Raw genomic sequence first — 11,262 nt, 5'->3', positions numbered from 1 at the left:
TCACGGCGTAAATTCGTGTTTTTAAAGCCTGGTCCCATGGACTTTTATTGTATTTTTCGGTAGTTTCCCGGTCCCTGACAACTGTGAGGGGGGTGAATTTTTTTCTAACTCGTTAGTTTGGATCGCATTTGGATATAAAAAATTAATGACGTCGTCAACTTGATTGACAGCTGACCAATGTCGAGGTTGACGTTGCCAGCCGAGTGGGCGTCTCAGCCGTGATCCTGAATCTTCATCACCGTATCCTCTCTGAACATTTTTATTGAAATATCTCTGCTATTAACTGTACTAACCGACACCAGAAGAGGACATCACTCTAGTTTTCCGGTAAGTGACATTCCACTATTATTTCACGTAGCTGCTAGCTTATGTGAACGTTAGCACTATTTAGCATCAGTAGCAAGCTAACGTTAGCAAATCGCTAGGACAAATTAGCGTTTGTGGTATGTCTCTGGTTTAACCATAGGGTTTAACCTACCGCAAACATGCTGGCTTACTATCGGAAATCCCCACGTAAGTGTAACGTTAAGGAAGTAATGAACTAATTTGCTTATTGTTGAAACCTAATGGCAGAAGCACCCACAAATATTCATTTAAGAAATGTAGTGAAAACCGCTGTTGTGAGTTAGCTTCATGTTAATGTTACTAGCCCCAGGTACTTGAGTTAGCTGTAGCAGCTAATCAACAAACAGACTGTGTAAGGGTAACATATGTGTTTTCTTCAAAAAACCTTTAGGGAATACTTAGTCTGTTGTCAATTTACAGCCTCGGTTGTTGCATTTAAGATCAAAACGTTTGTGAAGACATTAACCTAAGCCGAAGATTCCTCAATCCTCACATTAAACGGCTTGCTTTCGGCTTGCTGAGGTGAACCGCTATGAACCTGACTGTATATACTTTGAACACGGGAGCTGTGATAACGAGCGACATCTAGTCAACATACCATTGTCAGTTATAGGTTAGACACAAGGAAACAAAAGTGTACTGTAACATATGCGTGTGCCAAATCAAAATATGCAACACAAGAACAGACTGATATGTCCCACATTGGAGTGTAATTCAAATAATTTGATTATAACAATGATTAACAATCTACCATTCTTGCCTGTGTCAAGTTTCTCTTTAGGTGATCCAGCCAGGCTGAACCAGTGGGTGCTGAACATGAGGAGCTGGCTCCTAACAGTTCTCGACCAGTGGCAACTTCTGATTTCAAAGACTCTTCACCAGCAGACCCCTTCATGATTACCTTATTTACATCTGAGTTTGCAAAGCAGTCTATATACTGACTATTTACTAGCTTACAACATTGTGTTATTTACCTGTAATGCTCAAGACATAAAAATGCAAATGTACTTCAGCATCTGGGTCTTTAATTCAACCTACTGATTGTTTTTGCTCCCACTGCAATTTAATCGTAAATGTTTGACAGCATAGACAAAACTGGTTTGACACAAGTTAAATGTAGGTCACAGTTGACCAGAAAAGTCCCATAAACATTTGTGTTTTTATTTTCAACTTCAGTGCCATCAACAGTAATTTTGTTAATGAACAGACATTGGTTTTGACATAAGTAAAGGAAAGGGTGTAACAGTCCATCAGTATCAGTAACAGCATCTCTTAGAAAAGTTCCATAACCATTTGTAAGTGCAAGTTCAGGCGCAGATGGAGATCACACAGGTTCTGCTTCATCTCTGCGGCAAAATCCACTCTTCAGGGACTAGGCAAAAAGGAGAAGGATGCTATGCCACCTCAGTCGACCTCAGCCAAGCCATTTCACCTGCATTTAGTACCAGGTTAGAGCTCAGGGACCTCCTTGCCACCTCCTCTCCACAGCAAACATAGCAGTCTTCAATGATCCACACATTAGGTACTGCCAAAATAGAAAGGTAAACATTTAATTACATTCATACCTGTGTAACCTACAATGAAATGCAATGAAATGAAGTCCAATGAAATGAAGTCCAACACAAGTGTCAACTAACACTTGTAATCACCAGTATTCACGAGTGTGATTTTGACAGTAAAATTACATATTGTGCAAATCATTGCTCTAAAATTGTATTTAGTTTTACTCATTGCATAATCCATAGCACAACACCCTTGTATACATGGGTTTCATCAGGTCCCTTTCCACAGGTGTATACAATCAAGCACCTTGATTATTAATGCAGACTGCATGGTGCTTGATTGATACACCTGTGCAAAGGGACCTGATGAAACCCATGAATATTCATTGTTTTCATTAGGTCCCTTTCCACAGGTGTATAAAATCAAGCACCTTGACTATGAATGCAGACAGCATGGTGTTTGATTAATACACCTGTGGAAAGGGACCTGATGAAACCCATGATTATTGCTAAAACATAAAACACATCAATGATGTACAACTAATACTAGACCAGAGACGGTTGAAAAAGCGAGACGATTCACAGGAGGCTTTAATATTTAAGTATCTTTGACTAGACTAAGATTTTGTCAATAACTTGACGGAATAAAGCGAGCTTGATGTTGACATAAATTATTGTTAATGTTACAATGAAATGACCGCCACATTCAATGTCACAGGATCATACGTTTCAACGTTTCATAACTAGGCCTACATTACCAATAATAAAATGAGAACAGAGATGGGTAACGTTAATCACTAAAGCTAAAGATCAATGTATCTGTAGTGGAGTCTAACTTTCTCTATCGTTTATTGTAAATGGGGTAACGTAACGTTAACAGCTAGCTTGTTTCACCTGCTAGAAGGTGCAAACACAACTCCGTTCATTATTTGTAGTAGGCTAACTTGTTAGCAGCACTAACTATTCACATGAGTTTACCCGGTTAGCTTGCAGGATACATAATCATAAGATGTCTGAACACATGCCTTTAAGAGACATACATGAACACAGTTCAACTTACCAGCAAATTCAGGTGGGTTAGATACTGCGTTCATGCAGCTCGGAACCTCGGAGGACCTGCCTTTAAAAAGTCCCGACCTCCGAAAAAATTGTGTTCATGAGATCAGTTCGGAAAATAAATACAGGAAACGCATAAATACCTTATTACAACTGCTTAGTATGGTTGAGCAAGAAGGAAATTGTCTTGGGCGAGTGTTTCTGTCTGTGTTGTTAATTTAGTGACAAATTACCTTGCCTATTCGTAATGACAGTGAAATTCACCTCTTGTGTTGTTGCAAGGGAGGCCGTCGTGGTTGGAGAATATGATAGTGACGTCAAGTCGGACACCTCGGGGCACAAAACTTCCGCACGAGTCTCCGAGCAAAAAATCCAACCCGACCTAGCGTTCATGTCATTTTTCCGCTATCGGAGGTCAGAAATTTCCGAGGTTCCGAGCTGCATGAACGCAGTAAGAATCAGTCTTCGACTTCGGTGGCTTCGCAGTAGACGTAGCAGTAGCCTAGCTTGCCAGTCTCGTAACCGTAACGTATTAGCTGATTAGCTGAATAAGCCGAGCAGAACAGAACAGAACACCTGTTCGGCTCAGTTTCGCACAAAGCCCGCCCTTTCACCCATTTGATTGGATTGGCCAGAATGTGGGCGTGGTTATGATTTCCCAAGATGGCGCCGCCCATACCCCCCATAAACGGCTTAGTTAGTGTGCTTGCAAAAGCACACTATTGTTCTCCGTGCGTTTCATATACTTATTATTTATCTTAAGTCAAACTTTTGTCTCCCTATCTTGTCCTAGGGATTTAGAGCTAGAGACGCCGTTCCACCTCTCACGCGTCGGTCCTGATGCGAGGATGGTGGCTTGTATACAGCTTTTTGATACGCCTTGTCGTTCTCCCGTTATTCCAGTTTTTCCGGTCGATTTTTTCCCATAGGAATGAATGGAAAAGTGATTTTTGAGCGCTCATGCCCATACATTTGTCCACCTGTAGCCCAAACCGTAAGACATAAAGTCATGAAATTTGGTACACTGATAGAGGAGACTACCCTGATTGACACCACCAGATTTCATGCTTGCCACTCTCACGCCCTAGCGCCACCAACTGGTCAAAGTTGGAAAACACGTTAATGCCCGTAACGTTTGATCCGTATGGCCGATTTTGATAAAACTTATACTGTTGGAATCCTCTGACTCGGCCGATTCCAACGCACTATGTGACGTAATTATCCGCCATGATGGATTTTCCACCATTTTGAATTTTGTCCAAAGTCAAAGTAAAGCGACTCTGGCCGCATAGTTCATCCGATCATCATGAAACTTGGCACGCGTGATCTACAGACCAAGGCGGATCAACTGCCTCGATTTCGCCTTCAAACATCCAAGCGTTCGCCTGTGACAACCAATTAAATTCAGCGAGCGAAGCCGCCAAACAGGAAGTGTGCCTATCTTGGAAATGCTGTGACGTATGAAAGCCATATTTGGTGGGATGACTTGAGATCCCATCCAAAGCACCCTCAATAAATTTGGTGTTATTTGGTCTTTCGATGGCTCTATAATTAGCAAAAACGTGTGTGTTGGCGAATGTATACTATTAAGCAGAATAGCTCATCTTAAATTGCTTAAGTAATGCCAAAAGGACATTCCAGAGTGATTTAAGATACAATGTTGATATTTAAAAAAAAAAATCAAAGTATGCCAATTCTTGCAAAAGGAACTGGCACAAGTCCCATTATAGAGTACTATTTGTAACACGATTCAACCCAACTCCGTCATACCGCAACGTCTTCTCATTGTGTTTGTCTAAACTAATTATCTGAGATGTTCCACATCTGTGTACTGCACAAGATCGATTTGGATTGTCGGCAACGTGTCTCATCCCGAGACTGGGTAGATCTTAACGACGCCATGGCCTCGAGAGGCAAGTACGGACTTACTCGTTGATAATCTCTGTGGATGTCCAGTTGCGATTTATGGTGGCAATCACACGAGCTTTCACTGTGACGGTGTTTCGTTTTTGACAATTTGTAATAGTTTCTCCTCGTAATGAATTACTATTTAAAAGATTGTAATGATTACAGGACATCGTTTCATATATTTGTGATGTTTTGAGATTTTATTTCTTGTTATAGCCTATAGGCCTACCAATATTGACTTCGAGCATTCTGGGTAAATCACTCCCGTCGTAACGTCGCTTGTTTTCCTGTTAAGTTTCGTTTTCTGTTGTGATGATGAGAAGACGGCTGTGCACTAAAAAAAGAGATAATTAATTTACCCTTAGACAATTCCTGCAGTTATCCTGAGTAATCCAGTCCTTGACATTCAGAGATGCGATCATTGACGAAAAGTAAGTTTGATGTTTACATCGATTTAATTCTCACTGGTATGCAAGAGGTTTGCTAATACACTTAAACTTGCTCCTGACATGATTTCCATGAAGTAATATACTGTAAGTGTTCTCTGAAATTATAATACTTCATGTGTTTAGCTTAAGAATCTGTTTAGCGTTTCTACTGTTGTAAGGACGTAGTCTAGCATCTCTGTAGGCTACTCTTCTTTTGTTGAGGTGTGGTTGCCTAGTGACGCCCTCTCGTGCAGCCTCATGTTAGTTCATTAGAGACGTTAGATCTTGTAGTATTACCACATAGTGGAGCGGTTAAGCTCACATTATAAGAAGTATTGTGCATTTTATGACTAAAGCATGAAAGTTTCACCATATAATCTTGACCCCCTAAGCTTTAATTTCAGACGTGGAGGCACTTCAGATCTGACCTCTGGGGCTAGATATTTGCTGTACAATATAAACATCTTTGAGGAGTAAAATATTTTTACAAGTCATTCCAGAATTCTACTGTAAAGATCTAGAACTTACATTGACTGCCATTCAAACGGGTAGCTTGAGTTCATTATGACAGTGTCATATGTAACCTTTAATTGGCAACATTCTAATCACCTGCAAATGTGATTTCTTTTTTCACCTTTAGGCCTAATACTGCTATTATGCGTATAGATAGATAGATAGATAGTAGAATAGATAATCAATTTAATAGGGAACCCCTTTCAAAAAGCACAAGTATTTGTCTCAGCATTGACATTTTGTTCTCAATGAACAAAACATGATAGCAGATAGGATTATGTCTACCCCTATGTTTTGATGATCAAGGCTTACTATGATAGCTACCATAAACAACATCATGCATCCCTCCTGGTGGCCATGGCAGCCATTTTACTTTTCACCATAACCTTAATACAGTACTTTGTGTCACATCTCTTGAGCTACCCCCATGTTTTCATGGTCAAGGACTACAATGACCCCATATAACATAATTAATGAACTGTTCAGACCAATAGTTTGGCTTGATAATGTGAAAAGGAAATCTTTGATCACCAGAATTGATCATCATATAATTTGTCAAGCTCAATGCTTTTTTCAATAACCCTGAAGTGAACATACAGTATTTGTATATTTATTTGATGAATAATGTTCCTTCCTCAAACCATGTTTGCTGTCCATGTCCATCTTGTTTCCTGCAACAATGCTTAGATAAGTGGTACGTGTCAATGGGGTTGAGGTCTGGTCTTTGTGTAGACTATTCCAGCACCTTGATTTTGGTATCCTTTAGGGCGTTTTAGACCACTTTTCACTATGCTTTGGGTTATTATCATGCTGAAGGACCTGGTGGCGACCTAAGCCTAAGAGCAGACGTCTTGATGTTATCCCTCAAAAGGTCAACATAATCTTTCTTTTTCATGATCCTATGCACCCAAACAAGGCTCCCTGTGCCTGAGACAGCAAAACAGGCCCAGAACATGATGCTCCCACCACCATATTTCACTGTGGGAACTGTATTTTTATCGTTGCAGGCCTTCCCTTTTTTCGCCAAACATAGGCAACATCCATGTGCCCAAACAGCTCCAGTTTAATCTCATTAGATCAACGAACATTTTTCCAAAACTAATTTTTTAGCTTTTAAATATGAATGGGCAAAGTTCAGTCTGACTTTGAAGTGCCCCTTTCGGAGTAATGTTTTTTTTTCTCGCTACTGTCTTCCTCAAGACTTTAACCCCAGAGGTCTCAAGGTCTGCAACTATCATTTTGGCAGATGTGCGGGGATGCTTGCTAACATCCCTGATGATTTTTCTCTCTATAGATTGAGATATTTAGCATTTTCATCCACACTTAGGTTTGTTATAAACAAACTTGGAACTCTTTGTTCTGTGTAATGATGGCTTGCATGGCTGTTCTACAGACTGTGAAGCATCTAGAAATTACAGTATAGCCTTTTTCCATATTATAGGCCTCAATGATTTTCTTTCTGAGGTCCAGACAGATTTCCTTCATTTTCAGCATGCCTGTGAAGGCAGTCCCCTCTCAGACAGGTGTTCAAGTGCCTGTAGGCCTGTTCCTTGAAGTCTTTAGGTAAACAATCAATGCTGATTGGATGTTCAGGTGTTGTCTGGACATTAACTGACTGCAAAGGTGCGTCGTGACGTGTGTGTTTAAAAGCAAAAAAAAAAAAAAAATGACATGGGGGCTAATAATTTTGATCACTCCACTTTTCACACAATTTGAGATTAAGCTCAAACTGGTGAATGTTTGATTTTTAAAATTTGTTCAGGGATGAAAAATGTAGGGAGAATTTTAGAGTAGTGTTCCAAAATTTCAGGGGGGCTAATAATGTTGCCCTCAACTGTATGCAATACAAAATAATACATAAACAATCCATCCAAATGTATGCAAATCCACAATATCAATTTTATTTCAGTTCCCAAATAAGTCTTTACCTATCTCTATGCCTTATAACGAATTGTCCAAACATTGAATGTTGAACATGTATTCCTTTAACTTTGTGCAGAAGTTCAAAAAGATTGAAATGTTCCTATTTCCATCTTATTTGAAAGTGTAAACAAAAGTGGAGAAAGCATTTAATTTAATTCAGCTCCTTACACCAGGACATGGTGTGATATGTCTTAGCTATATTTGCTGGGCCTTAACACTGTCACTATCTTAATTCATTGCCGTGTCCCATGGTGACATCAGGTCTTAACATCTTAGGGTCACTTGTTTTTTTTTTCATTTGCACACTATTTTAGCCTACTTTATACTTGCTGCTAATGACAAGTAGATAGATAGATAGATAAATAGATAGATATACTTTATTCATCCCCAAGGGGAAATTACAGTTTCATTAAAGGGACACTTCACCGATTAGCATTAAGCTTTGTATCTTTAGAAAACCAGTCATGTTTTTGAATGGTCGTGCATCATTCCCTCAGTTTGCCTTGAGATGGGAGAAATACGTATTTCAATGTTGGACTTCCTGCTTTCAATGATGTAAAAATCATCATTTTACGTCATTGAAAGCAGGAAATCCGTATTTCTCCCATCTCAAGGCAAACTGAGGGAATGATGCACGACCATTCAAAAACATGACTGGTTTTCTAAAGATACAAAGCTTAGTGCTAATCGGTGAAGTGTTCCTTTAAGTATAGGCCTACATTTAATTTAAAGAATGAAGTGAAGTATAAGTAAAAGTAGGAAAAACCAAACAAAAACTCAATTAAAGTACAAACACTCCGCATTCATACTTGAGTACTAGTATTTCTACTTCTTTACATCTCTGCAAAATACAATGTATAGGCTACATTATATTTTAACCAAGGGCCAAATGAAACAGAGAGTTAGCTCACCCCTACATTCAGTATTCCCAGACAACTTCCATGCATGGTTTTGTTTTTGTTGCGGACAGGCTGATAGATTTAACATAGGGGTCAAATACTTATGCCCCCTGTATTTAAGGAAGAACATTGATTTATTTAAGATACATTCTTCAATCACAAAGAAAATTGGTGTCCTTAGCGTTTTGATTTTTGCTCATTTTTTTTTTAATTAAGGCATTAAGATCAATTGTCAAATGATTTTATATTCCTCTTTTTACTCAACTTTAGCATGGGTTCAAATACATATGCTCCCTACTGTATCTATAGGCATAATAGCAGTAGGCCTATAATGGTGAAAAAAGAAATCACATTTGCAGGTGATTAGAATGTTGCCAATTAAAGGTTCCATATGACACTGTCATAATGAACTCAAGCTACCCGTTTGAATGGCAGTCAATGTAAGTTCTAGATCTTCACAGTAGAATTCTGGAATGACTTGTAAAAATATTTTACTCCTCAAAGATGTTTATATTGTACAGCAAATATCTAGCCCCAGAGGTCAGATCTGAAGTGCCTCCACGTCTGAAATTAAAGCTTAGGGGGTCAAGATTATATGGTGAAACTTTCATGCTTTAGTCATAAAATGCACAATTGCTTTGCTTATCAGCCTAACTACACAGTGTTGGTGAAGTTCATGACGTTAGCTTTACATATATTAATAGAGTGAGACTTAAGTTGAAGTTGTATAGCAACGCTAACTTCCGTCGGATAGGAACCGTCAGTTGCTGTCGTCATAGTTCAATTTTTTCATCGCATGCGGATGACCAACGGACCCGATTTTTTTCGCACCGCACTGTTCGGACCCATTCGCATACGGTCTGCGAATCTCCATAGGAAATGAATGACTTCCGGCCGTTACGCAGCCGTATCTACTGTGCCAATGTGAAGGCGGCGTAACAGCTTCTTATTGCGAGTGAAAACTAAATGACATTGTATAGCATTAGTTTTTGGCATGGGAACATTTAGACTGTCTTTCAATTCATTGGCTAGATGATACAAAGATGTTTCAAGAAGTTAGTGAGGAGCAGGAGAGAGAGAGACTGATGCTGCGGTGGTCTGCGTGATTGAGGTCAGTAAAGGTATGAACGATGTTAAAGATGATTAAACGTTGCAAATGTCACATAAGCCGAATGGGAACCGGAGGAAAAGTTTCAAAACGTTGTGGCCGCTGAACTTGGCTTTTGCAACAAGCTTTTGACTGAGTTCGTTTTATTTTGTATGATGGTTGTGTCAGAATCAGAAATGTCACCTTATCGCAAAGTGTGTAGCCTAATTAGATTAGCCAACAGTGTAGGCTACTATAGGCTGTGTAGACAACATGCACAGCAATATGTGTAGCCTATGTAGAGACAACATGCACAGCATTCAACTCAGTTGATTGGCATAGGCTAATAACAATGAAAAGGCGAAAAGAAAGTAATCTCCATATGCATGTTATCAAAGTTGGATAAAAACACAAAACAAATAGTGATGATCCATGTGTAGGCTATAGGCCTAATGCATCTCAAACTCAACCCAGGCATTCCCAACCCCTCCTAAGGAATTGTCTTATTCATGCCCTTTATGCCCTTATCAGTGTTGGTCATCTTACTTTAAAAAAGTAATTAGTTACCGTTACAAATTACTTATGCCAAAAAGTAATTGAGTTAGTAACTCAGTTACCACACTGTAAAAGTAATTAGTTACTCAGCAAAGTAACTGACGTTCATTTTTATGTTCTATAACATCGTTAACGTCAAACATATTTATTATAGCCTATAACTGATTGAAGAATAAAACCAATTATTCGGTACAATTAGAACGTGCGCATGGCATCCGCCCACCCAGCCCAAGCCCGGGGTGGCTATCGGGAGATGCGGGAGGATTCCCGGTGGGCCGTTAACGTTTTGGGCCGGTCTGATCATTGTGAGCTTAAATATATTGTTTCTGACGATTTGTTGCGCTCTCGTGGCACTTCAGCAGCCAGGGCTGCGCGGTCGCGGCCGCCCCTTACTCGCAGTTTCCCAAATATTAACAAAGTAGCACTCACAAAACTGTTCGGTAGTCGCAGCAAGTTTATATTTGCAATCTACAGGAGTAAATTAACAACCCCTTCTCCAGTTGAACGGCCCTGACGTTGGCTATGCAGCAGAGACGAATAGGCTAATAATTAATTTCACTGTAAGGTAACCCCCGATATCAAAAGCCCTCAAAAATAAAATAGGCTATCTTTAAAATGTATAGGGTCCTCCTTTGAAGATAACGTTCAGTTTCAGTGAAGTAGCCCTGTCAAGAAACTATAGAAATCCGACAGACAGAGAAAGTGCACATTTAGGCCTACTTGTCACTAGTATGCCTATAAGCTATCGTGGGAAGTTCGCTACGTGCAAATGAAATGGCTTGGATTTGGTGAGTAGCCTATTCAAGTCTTTTTTCCCCTCCTGAAGTTGGAAGTGTGCCTTTAATGAAATTATTTCCATATTCCACTCTGATGTACAGTATCTTGGTAGCTATGCCTAGTCTGTCAAGGCCAAGGGTGATTAGGCTAATATACATAATATATAGCTCAGGGGAGGGTATTCCATATGATCCTATCCAGTGAACTCGCTTCATTCAGCCAAATTGTAGTAACGCGACGCTTTAAATTCTCAGTAACGATAACGGCGT

The 11,262-nt window shown here is 39.6% G+C and overlaps 1 protein-coding gene across 2 annotated transcripts in view; it reads left to right on the top strand.

Moving 5' to 3' along the window:
* The window catches only part of LOC134101448 (poly(ADP-ribose) glycohydrolase-like), an 81,740-nt gene that overhangs the window by 45,606 nt on the left and 24,872 nt on the right, over positions 1-11,262 (top strand). The window lies entirely within an intron of this gene.

This window comes from Sardina pilchardus, chromosome 14 (assembly GCF_963854185.1).
Source record: "Sardina pilchardus chromosome 14, fSarPil1.1, whole genome shotgun sequence".
NCBI classification, from domain to species: domain Eukaryota; kingdom Metazoa; phylum Chordata; class Actinopteri; order Clupeiformes; family Clupeidae; genus Sardina; species Sardina pilchardus.
The sequence above is the reverse complement of the archived record's forward strand: the minus strand, read 5'-3'. Positions and strand labels throughout refer to the sequence as shown.